Below are 24,314 nucleotides of genomic sequence, written 5' to 3' on the forward strand. Positions count from 1 at the left end.
TCATTTTTTAATGAAAAGGTGAAAATAATAGGAATTTCAAGCCGTGTTCCAGGGAGGATATATTCCTGAGACTACTACAGTGAAGGGCACTGAAATGTCAAGGAGAGTGAATTTAAAGAAAGGGTACAAAGCAACAAAAACATTCTGGCTGGCAAAAAGAATAGATTTTGCATTTTGGAAAATGGTGGAGAGACATTAAGAGCTAGCATAAGATGAGTAAGAAGTAATGAAAACACTGACAACCAATTTGTTTATTAATTGTTGTGACAAAGCATGCTGTGGGTTGATATTTTTTGCTGTACGTACACGGCAGTAATCTTTGGTACGAAGGATCGAGTCTGTAAGAAATTTTACAACATTCAGTACGGCATTTCCAGTAGTAAACAGTGATCAAAACGTGCAAACTCAAAGCTCAGGAAATGTTTCATTTTATTAGATTTGAACATGTACAAAAAATTCCTTGCAAATACCCTGATCAGACAGTTTGATGAATAAGGCATCGATTTATGACACATGAAATAAGAAGCTGATGGTTTAAAAATCATTTGGTTTTACTTAAATTTGACAATTAATGCAGCTTGCTTGTAAACCTGCTCAAAATAGCATGTTCTTAAATGAATATCAAGAGTACCATCCTGTGCCATACTGGTTGATTAAGCATCCATAAGGAAGAATCCCAGCTGTGAGTGCTGCCAGTATTGCAAAAAGCTCTTCTCATAAGAAGGTTTACTGAAATTCATCTGGGTGTTGGTTACCATTCTCAGCATGTCTCCAACACGTGGCACTCAATTCCAAAACCATTCTACTTTGTCTTCACTAAGGTATGTCCCTGATGACCAGACGTGCTGAGATTGGAAAATTAGCCCTGGACAAAAATAAAACAATTCATAAAACCCAGCAACAGCAAAGTAAGTCTGGTCTTGCAGCTCCTGCTATGAGTAGCTTATTCGATAGTCCTTCCAGAGGAATTTTCTATTTGTATTTGTATGCAGCAGGGTTAGCTAACAACTTTTTCTATGATCTATTAAGTAATTGTGTTGGTTGTTTTATTTATCAGGCTTCAGAGCAATGAAGCTCTACTAGGCAGAAAATGTGACCCTTTGCTTAACTAATAAAAGCTGACTTAAGCTTGCATTGCAAACATGCTGGTAGGGTCATAACAGAAAATGTTATTTATCATAGAATCATAGAATTGTTTGAGTTGGAAGAGACCCATAAAGTCGTGTAGTCTTTTACTCCCCTGTGATGAACACGGCAACACAAGGGTAATTTCCATGTTCTGGAAATTTGCTGGAAAAAGATGGTTAATAATTTGCATTGTGCAGCCTGAGAAGGATACAGCTGTGTGCATTTGTATTTAATATTCTAAAACACCACTTCCATAAAATGCTTCAAATTACTGTCTATTTTTATGGCCCACAAGCCTCAACAAACACTGAGGAGACCGAATGTGTTTTTCAAAACAAAAGCACCACAGTCACTTAGCATGGATTTCATTTATGGAGATAGAGATGAGTTCTGCAGTACTGATTTCATGTTCTGCATTGAAAGCGTTTAGGAAGTTTTAATCGTAGACTGTATAAACCCTCCTGCCTCCTGACTGTTAAAGTTGGATACAGAATTATGGGGTGCAAGGCCTGCCTCAACCGCTCTGCGAGCTGTGAAGGTATAAATTGTACAAAGATGATTCTCCTACTTTAGCTTATGTTGTGTTATTCCTGAAAGAAACAAAAAAAAGACTGGTCTCCAAAGCAGCCATGGCATGAAATCAATCTAGATATAGGGACTCTTTAAGAGTATTGGTAGCTGAAATGCCATGGAAAACCTACTTTATATATTCTGATTGGAAACGTTATAGAAACAAGTTTTGCACAAATGGTGATCTGCAGCAGAGAAAGCTGGAGACAAGCATTTGAACTGAGGTCAGCTTCACTGGTTTGTCACATAGGAGAGAGTGGGGACATGTTTGAATGGGGTGATAGCTTTAATTCATGTAATACATGCTGGTATTTCTGCTCCACCTCCTGAGTAACTGAGGATTTCAGAAATGAACAGAGAGACTTTGTAATTGCAGCTCCATATGTTAATTGGCAGTATAGCTTTATTCAAATCCTTCAAGATGCACTGAAGTGAAGCAGATCAGCACCTTAATTTTATTTAAATCACATCCAACTCTCCAGCAATATGTGGTAGCTTTTAATTGTTTTTCATTGATTACTCTGAGAAAGAATGATTTCAAGTGGATAAAATTAAAATTTTAGGTTTGAATTGCAATGAATTTTAAACATCAGTCTCATAAGTCCCATACTTGTTCCTTAAATGGATAATACTAATGCAAGAAATTCTGCTTCCTCCAATGTTATGTTCTTAAATTTTTTCTTATGTCTCAGGAAAATAGGCAGAATTCTGATTTCACTGAAATACAACCACTGAGGTTGATTTATGTCTCTGAGAGCTATATTTGACCAGGTTTCTCTTTATTAAGAAATCAGATGCTGGGATGTTTCCCAGATAAACATTTTATGTAACTTGTTTAGTGGTTCCATGAAGAAATTTAAGTTATACACTTTCTTAGTTTCTGTAGCATCTGAGAGATGTTTGGAAGATGGGATTTTATTCCACATTGATGTGTTGCACTGCAGAGAAAAACATATACAAGAACATTGCATATTCTGCCTCCTATTCATAGAGTGATAAATTAAATGTTGCTGTAATATTATTAAAATTACAATAGGATTGCCATTCATAATATCTTTGTTGTAATGAGAAAGTGGATGCCTGTGATGTTATTGCAAAGATGGTGGTCTGTAATGCATTTGTATGTGTGCACCATGTATATTTAGAGACAAGAACTTTTCACATGGTTTTGTATCTAAGCCTGTAAGTGATTTATATAATTCCTTCTAAAAAAGCATATAAGAACACAAATGCCCCTGAAGCAGTTGATATGAAGGAGTTTGTTTGTGATGTTTGTATTTGCCTCCCGTCGTAAGGTAAGATTCTAAGTGTACCGAGACATGATGAGGTAACGTTGCAGTTTGTGTGCAGTGAGTGCTTTATAAAAGATGTTAAATGTAATGAGCAAAGGCAGAATACAGTGGTAGCTGTAGTGTAAAAATATTAGCAAACGATATAACTGTCAAATTCATTAAATTCAGTATTACATAAGTTAAGGCATGGTTGTATATGAAGAGAAGATGAGAGCTTTAAACAGTGTTGTATTATCTATTTGTGATATTAAGGTCAGGGAGAAGGTTTCATTATGACAGGAGTCTCACATCTCACTATGGCTAATTTTCTAAATCAAAGAGACTTAAGAGTCATGTGAATCTACCTAAGACACCAATATAAGACAAATATTAAATAGTAAACATTGCCCTTGTCTTGGCAGAGCTTCACAGAGCTGAAAATCATTTATGCTCTTTACCTTGTTATACCCATTTTCATTTCTGAACCATAGAGTCATAGAATCAGAGAGTACCTTTGGGTTGGAAGGGACCTTGCAGCCCATGCAGTTCCAACCCCATGCCCTGGGCTGTCATTTATAATTTTTAGCCTTTATATAGATAAGTTTAGATAGGTTATAAGATGAATTAAGGTTTCTGAGTAACTTGTCTTTGTTGGATCTGACACACTCTCTGATATTTGTTGTCATTGACAGTTTGGGGAAGTGATGAGGGAGTCAACTGTGTGGGGATCAGGAGGCTCCTCTTCCAGTACTTGCTTGAACCTCTTTTGTGCAGGTGGTAGCAGAGGGTCCTGCTGAAGGCTACGGTAGAATGGTTATGGATAGCAGAGTTTAATGTCTGTTTTCATACATCATGGATGAACCACAGACGCTGCCTACTGACATTTTCTTGCCTGTATGACAGAGCTATGAACTGTGCTTTGTGTGTTGCCATGCTCTAGTAGGACGCTGAGACCAGGAACTGTCTGTGCTTCTGTACCACAAACCCTGTGAAACATGTGTTTGAGTTTTGCACTAAAATAGCACGCATGAGAGTAATACATTCTTCTCTATTTGTTTTCAACTGAACTGTTAGCCAGTAAAGCAACAGCAGTCATTAAACTTGAAAATAAATATAGAAATAAGCTTTATTATTTTTGGGAAATTAACCAGGAAAAATATATTGTTCCATTTGGAGTTTATAGTTTACAATGTATATTGCCACATAAGAGTGAAGTTATGGCTGACAAAAATGTAGACTTTTAAATATAGTTAAATATTTCAATAAAACTCGAATTAGGGCTCTATGGAGCTAAATGGAACTTCCTTATCTTCTCTTTCATGGTCTGGTGAACTTCACAGCCTGACATTTCTTTCAAAATAGTGGAGCTATGGCAAGCAAAAACATAGCACTGCTGTGAATAAAAACCACCACTGCTCCCCAATGAGTTTTGGTTGTCGGGAGGCTCTAGGAGATAAGGCTTAGTTAAAGGCAGAGGGAGGAAATGACTACAGATGTGAAAAATTTAGAAATGAGGAACCTGGGGTTGTTACCAGAAATTATTTTGGTCATTATAAGTAGCAGAAACAGTTCATCTTCAGCACTGTGGAAAGAATTCTCTGCTTAATGGTTCATTATTTTATCATTGCCTGCTTTGCTGCAAGGTTTATGGGTGTTACAAATCCACCAAGTGAGGTGCATTATTGAAACAGCTCACCCATATTCCTGTAGCAGCAGCTGTCCTGCTGTCCATATAATTCGGAACTAAGCCCTGTCTGCTTGGAACTGTTTCTAACTAGTCTGCAAAATACCATATACCCACAGCAGATTTGCACACATCCAGCCAAATGCAAATCTGCCAGAGACACAGGAAAATATAAAATCCCTCTACTATTGATGGAATTTGGATCCAGGGCAGAATTAATTTCGGGATATTATTATTTAAAAGACTTAAGAGCAGAAGATGATCAGGATTCGGGCTTTGATCAGCCAGCGTTCCCTTGACGTATGCCTTTTTTGAATCTGCAGTGTAAAATCTGGCTGGGATCCCAGGGGCTGCCCAGCGTCCCTGGTTCATCCTGAAGCCTTCAGTTTGGAGTCCAGCCCTGGGCCTCCCTCAGCTATCTGCTCAGCTGATGAGAAATCTGGAGGCTGAGGCTGCATTCAGGTCCATCCTATGTGCAGGGCAGGAACTGACTGGACATGTTGAGGTGGACAAGCAAATGAGATCAATATAATGACCAGTAGAAAATGCAAATTGATCTCTGAAAACATTAGAAAAAGAGCAGTGGTAAATGGCAGATGCCAGTTCATAAAGAAGATATTTGCTGTTCTGCCAGATCCTTCTTGGGTTACATATAAACTTCTGAGAAAGAGTAAGGATGCTTTTGACTCTGGCCCTCATATCTGAGGTACAAAGGAGATATTTTAAAAGCATTTCAAATTTGCCAGATGAGTTTTGCCCTCAGTTGTGCTCCTTTGCAACCAAAGCTCTGGGTTCCTGATTTTGTATATCTGAAAGGCCTGAAGGAAGGAATCTAAGATGGTTTTGTATGGACTATTTGATGCCTCCAAGGTAAAAACTCAGAAAAAGGCCCCCAAAGAAGAATTTTATTTCCATGCTGTTATTTGTTTTAAGTAGGTTAAAGATAAAAGAGATCTCCTACTTTTAAAGGAGAGTGAAAAAAGCAAGAGACAGATCATGGCAATAATGCAGCTGAGATACTAAAATGAATGGGTAGCATCTTGCTGAGCTGCTGATGCTGTGTCCACGTTATTATTCTTTTAAATACATTTTTTGAACTATGTTATTTTTTGAGCAGATATTACAGCAGGGGAACTCGTTATTACAATGAATGTAGTGCGTCAGTAGTGCTAAGCTGTCACCTCTGGAAAGGGCTCTTCCTACAGCCTTCAATGTAGCAGCGTGTCGGTGACTAGGTGGAATTTCCTGAGATATTTTTTGATCTCATGTTTTTCTATTTTTATCACTGGGAATGAGAGTGATTCACAGATTTGGCAGGCAGGAGTCAATCAAAGCCATTGCTATTTCGGGTCCTTCAGAGATTAACCGAAAAGCAAGAACATCAATTAAATACACATCTTCTCATTTGGAAAGTGTCTAAGGTTCAAAGACATACAAATGTATATCACTTCTCCATGTGGATTTTGAAAGATGTGCGTACTTTGCTAGCAACAGGAAAATGTAGTGAAGGGAACTGTATGTTTAAATGATGAATCTGTTTGGGAACTCCATGGGAAGTTGTTTGCATTTAACATCTTCTATTCGAGGGAATTCTGAAAAATCCCCCTTAAGCTTTTAGATTTGAGTTCTGCATTAATTTTTTTATCCGGTGGATTTTGATGCTTCTTCCTGCAGGCTGAACAAGCGTATCACTCTTTCAATGATCTCTTTTAACTTTTAAATTAAATTAATTTTTTAATTAATTTTATTTTAAAAATATTGTTCCTTTTTAAAAAAAAAAAATATTGTGTGTGTGCAGGAAGAGTCAACACTCAAACTCTGTTGTCTGATTGGAAAAGGGTCATTCTGAAGTATCTCATCTGAGGGTCAAGTTTAAAACTCAGTGGTGTTTATTGTCTGAAAATAGGACAATTTGTTTTCACTCTTTTATTTGTTGCAATAGCGCTTATAGAGAAAAATGGTGGATGTGGAGATGTGAAATCTAGTCTAGAGCTGCATTTTCTTCCTATAAAAATTACTGTCAATGAAATGTTAAATCTCAGTATTCAAATGAAGAATGCATACAGGTTAAACTCATGTAATTCAGTAGCTGAGGCTGAATTTACTTCCTTGCGGAGGAGTTTAAATAGCAACTAAACATTCATACAGTTCCTGCTGTCCTTCCAACAAAGTTTTTGTAACTTTTAAAATTAATTTTCAGTATTTATTTCAGTTCTGGAAAATTACGTGCTGGGTTGTTTTGGTTTTTTTTGTTAAAATAGTCTTGGGAACAGTCTTATCAGGCCACACAGATACCATGTGGTGCTTCAGTTGCACGGAGTCTGACTTCCCCTTGTGGGATAGAGATGTTTCTGAGACCTATTAATCACTTTTGTTTGTCAGATGTCCCTGCTCCCTGCACATCAGAAGGAACATCAGGGAAGGGACCACAGTACATTGTGTGTTAGCTCAGCTCTCACGGGAACTGCAGGATCAGTTGTTCAGATGTCTTGAAGCCATCTGCCATGGGTACCTGAGGTTACTTTCTGCACTGGGAGTCACCCACAAGGAAAAAGAAAGTAAAACTGTTTTTCACCAACAGCTGCTTTCCACTGCCATGTTAATAATGCATGATGGGCCTCTGGAAAGGTAACGTGGGAATAAGGTTGGGCTGTTTTATTATTATGTCTGATATTCAGCTATGAAGCCATTGCCTTAGGACCCCTCCATCTATAAAACTATGTGTTTTGAATTTCATCAACAACCATTTTAGCCTATAGGGGTCCAGGAATACAGGAATTTACATGTTGTGTATGTGCTGCTAAGGCTGGGATCTAACTCCCATGATTATCTTGGTATATTTCGGAAATACTACAGTGGTGATCCAAGCCCTTGGTTCTTATTTGTAATGTTTTTATTCTGGCATTTATCTACCAAAATAAAATCTTGATGAGCCAGTGAAAAACCCTTGGCCTGCTGGTGACTGTAAATAGGGGCCATTTAATGCAGAACACTATGATCAAATGCTTGCAAGCATTTATATTCAACACATGCATTTAATTAATGGCAGAATAAAAGCAACTAAGAATTCAAAGTATCTATTTTAAATATATTGTGATAAAAAGGAGAGTATGGGTGTTGCATAGCAGCTATTTGCAGACTGCACAACAAGCTCTCCTTTTAAATCTCCTGAGGGTTATTGCCTGTTATGTTCGTTTCCTCTATTCAACTGCCATCTCCTCATTTTTGGCTATAATAAAGTACCATATGCTCAGAGAGCTGATGGACTTTGCTGTGCTTGCCTCTTGTGTTATTAGTTCACATAACTGTAAAATGGCAATGTTTGAAGCATCGCATTGCCTCAATTCCTGGGAAATTTTTGGTTTTGATTTTGGTAGTTCTGAAGCATTTAGTAATTCATAAACAAACAAGCAAACAGACCAAAAAAACCCCTCAAAAAACTAATAAGGGCAATCACATACAGTGATATTATTTTCAATACTGAAAAGATTGAGTTAGTAAGAACCAAAAAAAAAAGAAATGGAATAAGCCATCCATGTTATTACTGATTCACTTCATGCTACTTAATTACACAGTACAATTAACAATGCTGTAGAAGCCATTTTTCTATATTTCAGTAGAATGATGAATGCCTAACTCGAGTCTAAAATTCCTGCTCTCTTCTGATAAGTGGTGAGCACCAGCCCACAGCCCTCTGCCCATCCATCTCCTCCCCATGGGATGAGGTGCAAATGGACACAGCATCTCTCCAGGTAGGGTGGACATAGGCTTGGTGCAGGTGGTGGGCAGCAGCCCCACTTCTCAGCATGCAGCAGGGGGTCTGCAGCTTCCTCATGAGAATACAGGATGAGGGAGGAGCTCATTTGCTCTCTGGGGACTGACAGGATAGGAAGAAATGGCTTAAAGCTGGGTCAGGCTGGGTATTAGGAAAATGTTCTTTGCCAGAGCACAATGGTCATGGCTCCAACTGCCAGGGCTCACAGAGCTTTTGGCCAATGCCCTTAAATGTATTATTTAACTCCTAGTTTGCCCTCCTGGAGCCAGGATTTGGACTCAATGACCCTCATGGCCCCTTCCAATTCAGGATTTTTCTTGGATCTATAGAAGGGGATCAGCCTTGTTCTGTGCCTCCAGTGAGAGCAGGCAGCCAGCACTGGTGGTGCTGGCATTAGCACAGCCCTGTCCCTGTCCCCCTACACTGGCTGCTGTTTTCTGCCAGGACAGCCATTAACATGGCCACATGGTGAATGGAGCTGGAGAGCAAGATAAAAATAAGCCTGGTCTGTAACATCAAATCATACTTATGTGGGCTGTGACAGGAAGCAGGGGCTAGAGGCAGGGGAGATGACTGCAGCAGCACTGCCATTGATGGGTATGTCTGTAGCTGGAGTCCTGGTTATGAGCTGCACAGGACAACACACCTCCTGACGGGCTTTGTGTGGTAGTTGATTCCAATTTTTCACTGCTCCCGCCATGAAAAATCACAGTAACTTAATTGCAGGAATGCTTGAGAATTATTTTTTTATTTATTTATTTTCAGATGTTTCCTTTTCATTCATTTTTAATGAAGTCTGAAAATTTACATTTGGATGTCTATGCATCTTTTACATAAATGATACTTAGTCAACTCTATTCTGCATTTAACTGACAGTCCAATTTTATTTAGATGGATCGTCCCCATTTCTGTTCTTAAAACTTCTACTGTCTCACTTGAGGCTGATGTTCATGGCCAAATAAGTCTTGAGTGGGCCAACGTTGTAAGAAACATTTTGATGTGTTGATGGCACTCTTTTTCCTTTTGATTTAGCAAAATAGGAATTTAGCAGAGATATAGGTTAGCAGGAACTTTTCTGCTGAGTTTTGTTTATGCCCTCCTGCTTAATGCAATGCCTTGGAGAAGCTGCAGTCTCAGGCTGGAAGCAGCTGTGATAGCGAAGGGAAAACAGGGAATTCAAAGTTATGCAACCAATTTTCAATCATGCAAATGGGTGCACAACTCAGCACCATGAGACAAACACCCTACTTAAACCCCATGTCTCTTGTAGATCAGTACTTGAAGAAAGGAACGATAATTTGACAGTAATTGTCTTGGTGTAGTTACATCCAGCACATTTCTACACTGATTTTTTCTTCATGCTTATATTTAAGAGCTCTACTTTTGCATCCTACTGACCTCAGACAAAATCAACAAAACATTTTGAAGGCAAAATACAAATCTACCTTGGTATAAATTACCTGGAAAGAAAATGGAGCAAATGAAAGCTTGAGCCATTTAGGATGATGTTTACAAGTAAAAAAAGTTATTTCTCCTTCAAAGACATAAACTCTACATTTCCCTTTCATAATTCCATTTTTGCAATTATTCTGGCTGGGAACTGCTAAAATCTGCAGAGAACCATTAAATCTTCATCTCAGATTCATTCCTGTGTTGTGTTATTAAGCATTGACTTATCCTGAATATGGAAAACGGGTAACATTTTTCTGCAGAGATGGACCAAACCTCTTGGGATAAAAGTAATTTCTATTGATAAAGCTGTGTGCTTCCTCTCCACAAGAGTTTAGTCTTAATTTTTAGTCTGTTTAATGGGGAAAAATATGAGTAACAAATCATTCTGTGTACATACTGCAGTAGATTTCCCCCTACATTCTCCAGGCATGAAGTAGAGAAGAGTACACAAGTGAGAGAAAGCAAAATGAGAGGGGAATACAGGGATGCAAGTGGGAGGATGAGGAGCTTTGTGGAAGCTTCACTTTGGGGAAAGAAGGGGAAAATCATGGGAGAGAAGGTTGCAGTTAGTGGGAAAACAGACAAGGAATATGGAATTATTGAGCAGGATTGGACTGAGTTCATTTCCAGACAAGGAAATAGGAATAATTAATGGTATTTCCAGGTGTATGGTAACTGCTGAGTCCCAGCCTGAAGCACTGATTGAGCACCTGGGGAAAGGACTTGGTCAGCCCTGGAAGCACAGGTGAAGGCAGTTAAGCTGTGTGACCAGAAAGGGTGTATCCTGGCTGCATCCCTCTTAGACCTCATTTGAGGGCTGACTGCTACTGGGAAAGGAACTCTTTCTGGAGATCCCTCCTTGGTGGAGCTTTAACTGTGAGCCTGCATCTTCAGAGATGGGTGAGCAATTTGCTTTTGTGACACCTTTCTATTGAGCTAGACCTTTGTTATTAAACCTTCTGTATCACTATTACACCACATTGATCTTCCTTGTTGTTACACCATGGAACGAATGGAAATAAAGTGGGGCAGCAAAGAAGACAAATAGTAACAAGAAAGTTTGGCATGCAGTTAGGCATGGTTTTTCTCTTGAAGCAGACTCTATTATTATCATTATTTTCTGAAGAGTTAAATTAAGTATTAAATTTAATGTTCTAAAAATAGAGATATAGCTTAACAATTTTTCAGTAAGGGTGACAGACTAGATAAATTTGATTTAATACTACTTGTCCAGAGCTATGAATACTACATATGGTAGCAACAAGACGTTTGAGATGTAAAAAGCAGTTTATCATGTTCTAGCTAGCTAGAAAATGGCTTCTCTATCTCCTCAAATACATGTTCAAATGAAAGCGTATGCAAGAAAAAATAAAAACAAACAGAAAAATACAGGCACAGATAGGCCCTTCTCTAGACCAAATACTCACAAAGTTAGTCTGCGTACTTTGTAATTTATGTAATTTTAATTGGATAGTTCACCCGTGGGGACTTCTTGTACTCAAAGAGTGGTGTAATGAAGCACTGTCATTTCTGTAATGCATCTTTTGAAATGTGTTGTCGCATTAATAATTGTTTGGCAAACCTACTGAAAAGGTAATATGCTCAAAAATGTCACTTTTTTTTTTTTTTTTTTTTTCCTGCAGAGTTTAATAAAACCCTTGATGTTTGCCTCTATTGATTCAATTGAGACAAACTTTGCACATCTCCCTTTTATTGATTAAGTTTTCAATAGAGAATGTTACAGCTGGTCATCAATGGTTATAATTGAGAAATTATTTATACCTCAGGTGTGTGACTTGAAGCACTGTTGCCATCTGTAGTCACTGGGCATGGTATGGTACTTTATTGCATATAATTTTGTCAGAAGAAACTTCAAAGAAACTTTGGTTGTTTGGTAAAAGGGAGGGAGGCTGTCAGAGCCCTGAAGGCACTAATGGGTTTCATCTGCTGTGAGCATCCTTACCTGTGCAGTCCTGCCCATGGAACAGGTGCATCAGTTAAGCTCAGAGCTTTGCCAGGGCTCTGCTATTCTGTACCTTTCTCCACCCATCTCCCCAGTTGATTGGTTGAACATGTTTGCGTTTCTTGGGTCTGCCAGAGGTCTGGATCATTCCTTTGTTGCATCTGTTCAGTGTCAGGCAAAAATAAAAGTAGTTTAGAAGAAAAAAGTTAGCAAGGGGGAGAAGAAAAAGGCTTGAAGCTAAAACAAAACAGGAAGGTGTACAGTCAGTGCAGAGAGAAATCAGTAACATAGATGCCTTCCTTGTGTGACTCACTGAGCTCTTTTCTTTGCTGGTAAATTATGCTTTATGTCTTTGTGAATCAAAAAGGGGTGCGTTATGTATACATGAAAAAAACTTTTCCCTGCCAAATCTCAGGCTCTATACTGGCAGATTCACAAAACCAGATTTCTATGGTTGATTTCTCTGTGTGTGTATCTGATAAAAGCAGACATAAAAAGAAGTCTGCTCTATTTGTTGAAACATCACATGGAATGTTTTATGGCAAAGATCAGTATATGAGGGTCTCTAAGTAGGACTGATGTCAAAGAAAAAAGTTGATGTCAGAGTGGGGGGGGGATAGCTGTGAATTTCACATTAATATGGATTATTTATGCACACAAATATTAATAGGGAATGCATGATAGGTAATTGATAGATTACATGTAATTTTCCATGTAGTTAATGTCAGGGTGGGTGGGAAGGTGGGAGAGTCCTTTGGCAGAAGGGGCATTGCAGTCTCAGAAAGGTTGCGCGTAAGAAATAGCTGAGCTGCATAGCTGCTAAGAGTGACTGAGCGCCCACCCCTCACTCTGAGCAACCACACAGCCTTCTGGTATGACTTTTATTGTGGTTCCTCTCCCCGTCTGGGCAGCTGTGATATCAAATGCAGACCAGTCTTTCATCTCCTATTTAAGGCAATTAAGATGAAGGCATGCCTTTTTGGCAGCTTAACATCTGAATTAAATCCATATCCAGACGGCAAATTGAAATTCATTAATGTATGGTATTAAAAGTCTGAGCATTTTTAATGCATCACTTGTGCTTTTGTGAGTGCTGGGATTGTCAGTATAGGCAATACTTGTTTGCATTGTGAAACAGCCTCTCGAGAGTGTGCAGGAGGTGGTATGCATCAGCAAAGTGGGTAGCAGTGTGTTAAGCACTGAACAAAGGGTTCCTACTTTTTTTCTAAGTTAAGAAATATTCATTTTAGAAAAGGAGAAGAAAAAAGGCAATAAGAAAAGCATTATCAATTGAGCTGTTAGGAATACTGCCTCAGTTTTTCTTCTGCTTAATTTTTGTTGACTTTTGGAAGTACAGTAAAAGGCAGTTAAAACCTGCTTTACTTGATCACTACCTTTGCTTCCCTAATGTTTTCTGAGGTCACTGCTGCCAAAGGTATCCCATTCCTGGGATGCATCTTCAAGGCATACACCAACCCATTCTCTTCTGCCTTCCTTTTAACTGATTTTCACTGCTGGCAGTGTCCGTTCTGGCAGAGATCAACCTGTATTCCTGTTCTCTTTAGTCCAGATGTCCTTCCTGGTGTGTAGCTTCCATGTTGACCTTTTCAGACTTTGAATGTTCAGCTCTCCATATTCTCTGATGTTGGGAATGAACAATTAAAAGGCCAAGCAGAAAGGAAGACATGAAATTCAATGTTTTGGTTTTTTTTAATTATTATTTTAAATGCCACTGCCAAATTGGTTATAGTTTTAAGATCGGTATATCTTCTGCTTTTTTTTTCTTAAGCTGCTGCTTAAAAAGAAGAACAGGGGTAGGGGAGTGGTGGTCAGGAAACTCTTCCAACAACCTACAACCATCATGCATGACCTTGACCAGTCAGTCAATAACTCATTTACATTCTTGATAAAACTGGATAATACATCTGAGGAAATCTTGCCACAAATGGCCTTGAGCTGCTACAATATCAGAAGCTGTTTCCTATTGAGAATGCTTTTAATAGCCCACAGTTCTGCTCACATTTGTCCTGATGGTTTCTTTCCCCAACAGGTTGTTGCCAATATAACTCAGAAGATAATTGGTTTAAAATACAGGGATTTATTATAGAGCTGTTTTTCCAGTCAGAGGAGTCAGGGAAGTATTTGCTGAAGGCAATTCATCCCAATTAATCCCTGACAGTGATTAGTTTGTTTTAGCTATATGCATGCTAATTTTTAAGCAGTTAGAATTGGTTGAGATTTGTGTCTGTTTTAAGCCAGTACAAGTTAATTTACTGTGTTAAAATATTGACCATTTCCTTCTTTCCTCTCTTTTGCTCTGAATGCCTGTGCTCTCATGGGTTTCTGAGCAGACTGCTGCAAAATATGCAGCCAGAAGTCAGACTCCAGTATTCTGCAAGTTGTCTGTGCAGAAGGAGACTTGTTAGGCCACTTCTGAACAGGGTGTCTCTTTGTTTTTTGCATCACTTTTGTCAGATGTGAATTAACAGCAATGGCTTCTTTCCTATTCCCTCACACACAGAATCACCTCATATTTAAGCAGAAATCTCACCAAGCAGACACGTGTGTCCTTCTGGGGTGAAGTTTAATTTGGGCATTAAAAATAAAATCTATCAGTTCCACTTTAGTACATAATAGAACAGTGAGATTTTCTTTCGGTTGGTTGTTGTCATGTTGGCCGTCAAAAGGGTCATTTAAAGTTATTAAGATTTTTTTACATCCCTTTTGCCTGTAACATAAATCAAGATGTCTTTCAAATTCAAAGCTCCCATTAGGGTTCTTAAACTCTAAGCATGCTGACAAATTAGCCCTTCCTTTGCATCCTTTTATTTGTCTGTATAGTCTTATAAAAGACTATAACATGGCTGTTTTGGTTTTTTTCCTTGATTGCAGGCTGGGGCTGCCTTCACACTGTGGAGTTTTGCTCTTTCTTGATGCTGCTCTGAGTACTCTGCATCCAACTAAATTATTGCTTGCCCTAGCATTTAAAACAAGATGAAAATCTTGGCCCAGTGAAACCGATGGCTTTTCTATCCCCCTCAATGTGTTCAGAATTGTAGTTTTTTATTTTCAAGGATGTTAGATTAAGCACTAAGCTATTTTGGCAGCCCAGACTAGTTAGCAGATTTAAAAATGCCTCTTTTCCAGGCTGTAATGACCTAGCAGCCACCTTTGCAATGCTGGGTAAATACAATGAACTATTTGATTGGAAAATGCTTTTAATGAGCAGCACTTTAGTAAAACCTGTGGTTTGCCCTCTGAATCCTGATTAATGTAAATAAATCTTAATTACCCTCTTGCTTGGCCTAACCTTCCTTTCTTGATAGAACAATGATTATTTTCAGTAACAGCAGTAAAGCTTCAGCTCTTATCTGGAGTAATTCTCGTGCATTGCAAATCTAATAGACTTGATGCACAGCATTTTTCTTACAATAAAGGCCAACTGACTTTATTCAGCTTGCACAATCCTTTCCTGAAAAAGCCCCTTATACAGCTCATGTCAGCAGTAATCATGGACTGAGTGATGGTGCGTGCCAATCAGTCAGCAGCTGCTATTTAATTAGGCTGGAGGAGTCAAATAATGAATTTGCCATTAACTGCAAGTGTAAATCATATTTAACACTGACTGTTACTCAGTATTGTTTTGTTCATACTTTTCAGTGAACCTTGAGCACTCTGTGCAGATTTTGATGCTACAATATAAGAAGGACATAATACTATTAGAGAGCCTCCAAAGGAGGGCTGTAAAGGTAGTGAAGGGTCTGAAGGATAAGACATAGGTTGATATCATTTGGTGATGATGTCATTTGGTTTGTTGGGAGTACGGAAGAGAAGACTGAGGGGAGACCTCATAGTGTCCTACAGCTCCCTTGTGAGTGGAGGAGCAGGCACTGATTTCTGGAGAGAGAACAGCTTGGAACTGCATCAGAGAGGGTCAGGTGTGGGTTACCAAAGGAGTGGTCAGGCTCTGGAACAGGCTCTTCAAGGAAGTATTCATGGCATCAGGCCAGCTAGAATTCAAGGAGTGCTGCTCCAGCTATTCCCTGATTTGATTGCCAACAAAGCATTTTTAAACAGCTCCAATAGTTGTTCCGTGAATTTCTGAAACTCCATGGGAAGTGCAGTCTCTAAGCATAGTACCTTGGCATCCATGTGCAAAAGTTACCTTGGAGAGGCTGTGTGAAAGGTTAGGACTGTTGAGTGTTACAATCAATAATATATGAGTTGGATGAGCAGTATACTTACTTTGCAGTGTGTGATCAATAATGCATTTTCATGCTCAACTTTTTAATCCTCATACAAACTACATCAAAAATTTCATGCTAGACTGACCATGAGAATCAATAATAGAGAAAGGTTCCCTCTTCCCCTTAGTACAGTTTAATGAAAGACATAATGATTTGCAGCATCATTTAGTAAACTATTTCTATTATGCATCTTTTGGAAATGCCAAATAGAAGATGTTGTTAAATTTAGTAAAAGAGTTATGAATTTTCAAAGGCTGTGAATGGAAAAGTTAAGGTTATTATTCTAATGCTTCAGGTAGTCTATTGTACATAGAAACACGAGGGAAATGGTTTACTCATACCAGGCTAGGTTCCACTCTTTTTATTTGTGCCATCATGGTATGTAAAAATAAAGGGGACACGTTCCAATATACAGGGAAAAGAACTGTCTCTGGTTTTCATTGACTTTACAGCAATGATCTCATACGACTTCTTTGGAGTTAAATAAAACTGCTTCTGTGAATGGAGATGCTGTACTGGCTAGGAATCTAGTTGTAAAATAATGTTTAAAAATTTCCATAATATGCATGAAAGTTTGAAACTTGAGTTTCTTTGCTGAATCACATAGCAAAGTTTTATTACCGAAGTTCTCATGCCTTGGTAGAGCATTTGCCATTATACGAAAAGGAAGATCAAACTTTGTCTAATGCAAGTTGACCACATTTCTATTTCAGGCTTGAAGTCATTAATTCCTTTCTGCTGAATCACAAAGTGTATTGCTCTGTTAGCAGTACTTCAGATCCCCCTGGACTTCTGCTGCTTTTTTTTTACTGCATCACCAATTATTTGTGATGTATTATTAATTATAGGTGATCTATACTTGTACCACTTCCATGTCTGTTTCTGGCAGCTCGTTTAAACAAGAAGCTCCTGTAAATAGTGTTTTTTCTTCCTCTGTAGCAAGCTGCCAGCTGTATAGTATACGATGACTTTTATTTCAATTCTTATGAAATTGCTGGAGTTTGCACATGTGTTCCTGTCAGAAGCAGGCTACTGGATACACTGGGATGCTTTTGAACAATGAATGGGGGAGAATGTGGGAAATGTGCAAGAGACACTAAATTCAATATTATCTGATTTTTGCCTTCTACAAAAGAAAATATAGCCTTTGGTACTGAGTAAAGATAGTTAGGGAGAGCCAATTTTATTTTCCTTAGAGGGGTTGTTATTCTTTTGAAGCAAAGGTCTATGAAAGCATGGAAATGAGTTCTTGTAGACCTGGGACTGTAGCAGGAATAGTATGATTGCTTTGGTGTCTGGTGCTTATCTCCCCTTTTGGGGTATTATTTTGTAAGGTATGCTATTCACTTGAGGTGTTCTGAGTCTACTGACATCAGAAGCATATCACCAATGCAACTTGTAGAGACACATGTTAGTGATGTCTGTGTGACGATTGTGTTGGTCCTACTAGTAACCTTCTTGTGTTATGAAAGGAGGCGGAGGGGAAAAAAAAGGAAGTGAAATTGCAGTATTTGTTTGTCTTATTTCCTGTTATCAAACCTCCCAGGAATCCTGATGTGAGCTTCTCTGGCTGGGTGGTTTTGGTTTGGTTCTGGCCAGCTCTGGTGGAAAACTTACCCATGGAGTACCAATAAGCAAAATTCAGCTTTTTTTTCATTAACACGAAAGAACAGTAAAAGTCAACCTCTTCCAGGCCAGGATTGGTACCTGAACATAAAGCTGTATTTCCTTATCTCTTCTAACATTTTCCACTTGATAGTTCTCATTTTTTGCACAATCCTATTAAGCAGGCAATTATGATACTAAGAACGTGTACAGAGCAGTTGCTGATGGTAGCAAATAAAAATAATGAAGAATTTCTCACAAAATGATTTTTGTCTTGCAATCTGCATATGTTGATGCTTCTTGAAAGCTCTGTTTTAAGGACATAACAACAATATGGCTTTTTTTTGTGTGTGTTGTTCATCTTAGAGAATTCATCTCTGAATTGAGACCCCAGTAGCAGCTGCATCCAGGTCAGCCTGAACTGGATGCTCAGATGTCAGTATCAGTTAAATAAGGAGAAGAGAGTTCAGCCTTTCTCTGCTACTGGGTGAGCTCATCTCCACGCTGTGCATTGGAGCCTACACTTGTCTTGCCTTACTGCAGGTGTAGCTCAGGTAGTAACTGAGGTGCCAGTTGGGACTGAAACCCTTGGATTTCTTTATGTCATTGGAGAGAGACACACACCCCCAGAGTATGACTCAGTCTCAATCTGCTAATTTTCTGGAGGTGTCTGCTTATCTGCATTTACTGTTGAGGGTGTGCAAAGTGACTGTTCTCCCAAATTAGGTATTCTGCTCAGATGTCTAATGTTGGAAGAATTAATCCAAATTTAAGTGCTCAACATACTTATAAAAGTTAAGCTGAGTTTCTTGCTGCCATTATCCAACGTATTAAAGGCCAAGCTTTAGTATGCCTGCCCATCAGGTCTCAGCCCTGATTCCAGTATGGAGAAAGCAAGTATTTACATCTTCATTTCTGCATGGATGTGGTTTGACACTGGTAATAGTAAGAGCCCTGAAAGCATGTGAAGTTAACAGCAGAGCTCTTAATGACTAAACAGGGACAGAGATGCAGGAATCTTGAGTAATGGCAGATCTTTATATTGTTCTATCTTTCCACTGTTTTCTGCTTTCCCCATCAGTTGTTTTCTTGACCACGTGAGTTATTTGTATTCATTTCTGATCTTAAAAATGCAGACCAAGGGGCTTTCTATTGATTGATATGTTTCTAAAGTGACTCCACACTATGATTATCATGGAATTAATCTTTTGACTCCATCAGCAGGAAGACCCCTGTGCTGACTTTCAGCAGATACGTCTCATGGCTGCTATTGCATGCCAACCAACTCATTTGAGGCTGAATGAAATCCATAGATGTCATCTAGAAGAGCTAGTTTGCAGTGCTGCTGCTTTTGTCTGATCGCTGCAGTGTTAGTTAAAATTACTCTCAGCACCCCAGTATTGCTTGATTGCTTTGGTACTGCAAATTCAGGAGAATTAGAGCTGCTTAAGCGTAGTGGATAGACTCTGGTGATTCAGCAGATATTCTGCCTTTGTTCTTTTCACAGTACCCACACAAGAAAACCTACTTTTCCTACTTTGCCCGTGGAGAGACAACCTATTTTATTTCTTTTAACCACATCCAAATGACGTCTCTGGAGGCATCTTGGAGAGAGATGGGAGGGGAAAAAAAAGATCCATTGTTAGTTATAACCCACTCTCTCTCTGACATATTTTATGAAATCAAGGACTGATATAGTCAGATGACTTCACTCACTCCTGTTTTTTCAGTCTCAGCTTTGTATGCTCTAAATGGTGGTGGTGAGGAGAAGGACTGAAAATCCTTTAAGTACATAGGAAGTAGAAATACGGCACTGCTAGATCCCGAAACTTTCTGCTGTGTTTAATACCTTCATGTTGATCCTTGACCTTCAGTAAGAACAATTGTTTTGGTTTCTGCTTCCATCAAAACTGTTACCTTGGGGAGGTCCCACTTCAGCTTCTGCCTTAAGAGTGTAATTCAGCCTCATCCATATTGCTTTAGTGGCAAGATTATTCTGAAGTGGGGCAGGGAAGCTTGCTGATCTGGCTGAAAATAAACTTGTACTTTGGGTTTATTTTCAGGTAAGCGTTGGGTTACCCCCATGCAAAAGTAGAGGTGAGAACCTGCAGGTACCTTCTGTGCTGCAGAAGGGCGGCTCTGCTCTTGCATCAGCACTGCAGTCTTAATCTGTTGAGACCAAGTGAAAAATCACAAATGTAGGTGTCTGAAGTGGGAATGCTGACTCTCTAAATAGCCACCAAGCACAAGGATTCCTTTCAAAGCTTTTCCAGTGTGACTATCTTCAGCAGCTATCTATTAATAGGCTGCTAATTTAGAGAAGTACCAGTGGCAATTAACATTGTGTAGTGGCACCCTTTCAAGGATGGAAGTGCTTATTCCCACAGCAATTATGTTATTGCTTAGCACAGCTTTTGCTAGTATGTTTGTTCATGCAGCGTTGCGCTTAATCAGGGGCTGTGAAATTCCTATCGAGTGAGGAGTTCTATTAAGGCATTGGATCTTTTTTAGTTTTAATATATTTTTAAATGGTTTGATTGCCAGCTGTTCCACAGTAAAGCTGTGTGGGGAAGGAGGCCTTGCTGCTATATAATACAGGAGGGCTGTACCCTACTCCTCCCCAGGGAATCGAGGATGTAGGACAGAAGGGCCTTGTTGGAATGCCACCCTCACACAGCATGCAAGTGTGTGCAGAGCTGATGTCACAATGTTCTTTGTGCTGTTCCCCCAAGTTCTCACTCGCTTCACATGCACCCCAGGTCCTCTCCCTGTTCACATTTGTTTTACTCCAGATGAAGTTACGCAAATATGGAGACAAGGTCAGTACCAAACTCTACTACTGGTCAAGAACCATGTCAGGACTCTTTGTCCTTTGCTGCTGAAGACAATGTAGCTTCCTCCAGTCTCGTCTCTGTTGCTTGGTTCTTTCTATGTAGTGACTTGGGCAAGCAAAAGATGCCAGCTTACTTGTGCAAGGCACCTTGGGGCAAGTCAGCCATTCAGATACTGTTCCAGATTTGATACAGTTTAAGCTTTTCAGTTTCTGTGCTCGTCTGTCCTTTGAAGTGGCAACTGTAGGGCAAAATCCCTTTGATTCAGCCTTTTCATTGTCAGCACAGGCTGCTTCCTTCAGCCTTGCTCCTCTGCTGTGAGAGAGGGAGAGGAAGCAGTCCTGCAGCTGACTGGCAGGCCAGATCCGGATTACAATGTGCTGTGGACTTTGCAGGCCAGATTAGAGTACTTGGAAGGATCAGTGTGGCTCATGGGCTATGTTTTTGACGTTCTCGTCATGGAAAAGTATTACGAGTTGTAAGAAGGACTAATGTGAGCTTATATTTTACAACAAGTGGTGTTGTAACTGCTTTGTTAGGAAAAGCAGAATTTGAACTACTATTTTTGCCTGGGTTTTTTTCTGTTGCTGTTGCGGCAAATACCGGTTACATCTCCTGCATGTATCCATTCCCCCAGTGCCACCTTTCAATTACCCTCACCTTTTCTGTTCCACTTTTTAAAGCAACTTGACAAGACAAAGACTTAAATCATGCTTACATTGTAAACACTACAATGAGTTGGGTGTTTATCGTAGGCATCTTTCCACTGGTGAATCAGTCTGGAGCAGATTTATATGGCATTTGGCCACCTGGTAGCTCTGGGACGTGCCAGACAAATGAATGTAGTGTTGCAAGGGTAAGAACAACAGAAAAGCATCATAAGTAGCAGGAACTGCAAAAACTGTAGTGCAGAACTGGTAAAATGAGTTGAAAGAGGGAAAAACCTATAGGAAACTTTATCAGCTCTGCTTTTGTCCTACACAGGAGAGGATAAAGTTTGGAATTGACCTTATTGTCTTTAGATTTTTTTTTCCTTCTATCAAAAAGCACTGGCTGCAGTTGGAGAGTTAGAAATACCACCTGCAAGTCATTTTGGTTTTCCTTGAGCTTGCTGTTAACTTTTTATATGCAAATGTGTATGGATATTTTGGGTAGATTTTTGTAGGTTGGGTCGAGCAGGCTGGATAGCATAAATAATGAGAATACAGTGGTTTTAAAAGGATGTTATCTTGGTATTTCTGCTGTCATTTCATATGGAACTTGGCATTCTGCTGGGTTTAATTTCTTTGTTTATTGCTTCAGTCATTAAATTGCTGCAATTAAAAAAAAAAAATCCTGTTTGGGGAGAATGTGGGCATTTAAATTCAGCATTAGAGGTCATTTAACAGTATTTCTGAGACTTCAACTATTTATTCTCTTAAGCCTTCCGCATTTACACTTCTATGCTTTGACACTAACATTTTACATGCATTTCAAAACTGATTAGAAAAAAAAAAAAATCATATTTCATCTCTTAATTGCTGTTCCTTTAAAGACAAACTCTGGTTCAAGCAGGCTTAGCTGCACACAGCAGGACTCTGTGGGCATGACTTAAGGGTTGTATGATCACCTTTTCTTTGTTGTACTTTTCTCTGGGCAATCTGTTGGTTGCTGGTACAGGACACTGCCAGCTTCTGTTGCAGCCCTTCCAAATAACATATGCATCAACCAATAAAAAATAAAGGGAAAAACCCTCAAATATTCAAGAAACCACTAGTCATCTTCCCCAACTCTCTTACCCTCCCCTCTCTCTGTTTGTGAAGGGATTTCCCATTCTTCAAGGCTGATCCTAAATAGGACAAGACAATCTCCTCTTTAAAGCTTCGCTATGTCTAAGAAAGCCCTTGTATCTCAAATGCAATATAATTCAGGAGTTACCACAATTGTACCCATTTGAGCTTGTGCTGGGAATGATTGGAAACATATGAGTAAAAGCAAAAACAATTCACTAGGCTCTAGTTAGAGTAAATATTTTAGAAGCTTGTAAGTAAATGACTGCTGAGCTCTTGCCAAACTTGGGAATTGAGTCAAGGAAACTTTGATGATTTGAAATAACTGTAGGTCGTTCTGTTTGTGTATTCAGTTTTATATTAGAAATCATATTCTAAATAGTATTTTTTTAAAAAAAGCAGGTAATCTTGAGTGAGATCGCTTGGCATGTGTGGGACAGCTGGGGGATGAGGGCCAGCCAGCATAGGTTCATGGCAGGTGGGTCCTGCCTGATCAACTTCATTCCTTTCTAAAATCGAGCAACCCAGCAGTGGATGAGGGACAGGCTGTGCCTGGAGTATGTGTGGAGAAGGGCAGTGGAGCTGTGACAGGTCTGGAGCACAAACCTTATGGGGAGCAGCTGAGGGAACTGGGATGGTTTGGTTTGGAGGAGTCTCAGGGGAGACCTTGTCATTCTCCACAACTCCTTGGAAGGAGGTTGTAGTGGGGTGAGGGTCTCCATCTTCTCCCACATAACAGTGATGACAGCCAATGAGCCCAAGTTGCTTCAGGGGTGTGGTGTATATGTATATATACATGCCTGATACAGCCTCAATTAGAGCTGGTACTAAGTTTCTGATTTCAGTGTAGTTTAGATTTTGTTGTAGCTGTAGTGCCCAGTCATCTTCTATTTGCAGACTTTACTTAATTTAAACAAAATAATTTATTTACAAGGAGAAGGTTGAGCTTTGAAAAAATAACATGGAGTAGTTCATAGAAGATTGTTCACTGAAGCATCGCATTGCTGACAGGTTCAGACTTTGTTTTCCAAGTTCTCACTTGATAGAGCTGGGTATGAAACTGCTTAAACTGCCAGAAGCCTGAAGAAGAATCATAGCCATTCAGCAGGGACACAGCAGTTGGGTCATTTTCTTTTCATCAACCTACTTTGATATGTTGGTCATGGCAGACTTTAGTCTTTGCATTTGGTATGTTCCCATGAATTAGGATAAAACGAATAGATAATCTTCAAGGTCCTGTTCTAAGCCTGTTCCACCTCCCTTCAATGGGCAGGGTTTCTTCCCACCAGGTCAGGCTGCCCAGGGCCTCATCCAACCTGCTGAAGAATTGTTCCAAAGCAGTGGTTAGATCATGCGTTTTCCTGGACCATTCATTTTCTCATTGAAAGTTCAGTTTGGATAGCAGGGTGGGCTTTCTTTGAGTGAAAATACAGAAATTTGGTCTATATTTCTGTGGAAGAAAATTACAGGTTTTTCCCTGGAAAGAAGAGTAGAAAAATGGCAATTGGGAATGTCTGTGTGCTGCTGATTTTGGTGGGTTTGGGAAGGCCCTTGTCAAGAATGGAGGCACCTCCAAAATGTCATTCTGTATTCTATACTTCATATTTTTAGTCTATCAAAACTTGTAAGTCCTACTGAAAGCTGCTAAAATATAAACCTGACAGTTTCCTGTGAGCTGCGTGTCACGCAGGTCTCCAGAGGGGTGGAAAATGCCTCTGGAAACCTTACATTGATAGATGGATTTATTGCCAACGCACTAACATAGTGTGAAAGCCTGAAAATGTCAGCCATCAAGTGAGGTCCAGGTGACTGGTGAGAAATTGTAACTGCAACCTGCTCTGAACATGCAGGAGTACAATGAAGACATGAAAGAAACTAAGCAGAGGAGCAGCTAAGAGTAGAAAGAAAGATTAACATATTCCGATTTATTTCTTTTAACACCTGAGAATGTAAATCTTGAGTGCTTTTGTAAACTCAATAACGTTTATGAAATGGATCAATTGAATTTTTTCTAGTGCC

At 39.3% G+C, this 24,314-nt stretch overlaps 1 long non-coding RNA gene across 1 annotated transcript in view; it reads left to right on the forward strand.

Moving 5' to 3' along the window:
- The first annotated feature begins 10,708 nt into the window (after positions 1 to 10,708).
- Positions 10,709 to 24,314, forward strand: part of LOC140258884 (uncharacterized) — a 44,186-nt gene continuing 30,580 nt past the window's right edge. Inside the window, exon 1 of the long non-coding RNA XR_011905310.1 lies at positions 10,709 to 10,780. This is a non-coding gene — a long non-coding RNA (uncharacterized lncRNA). The remainder of the gene's footprint in view (positions 10,781 to 24,314) is intronic.

This window comes from Excalfactoria chinensis, chromosome 14 (genome assembly GCF_039878825.1).
Source record: "Excalfactoria chinensis isolate bCotChi1 chromosome 14, bCotChi1.hap2, whole genome shotgun sequence".
Classification (NCBI taxonomy): Eukaryota; Metazoa; Chordata; class Aves; order Galliformes; family Phasianidae; genus Excalfactoria; species Excalfactoria chinensis.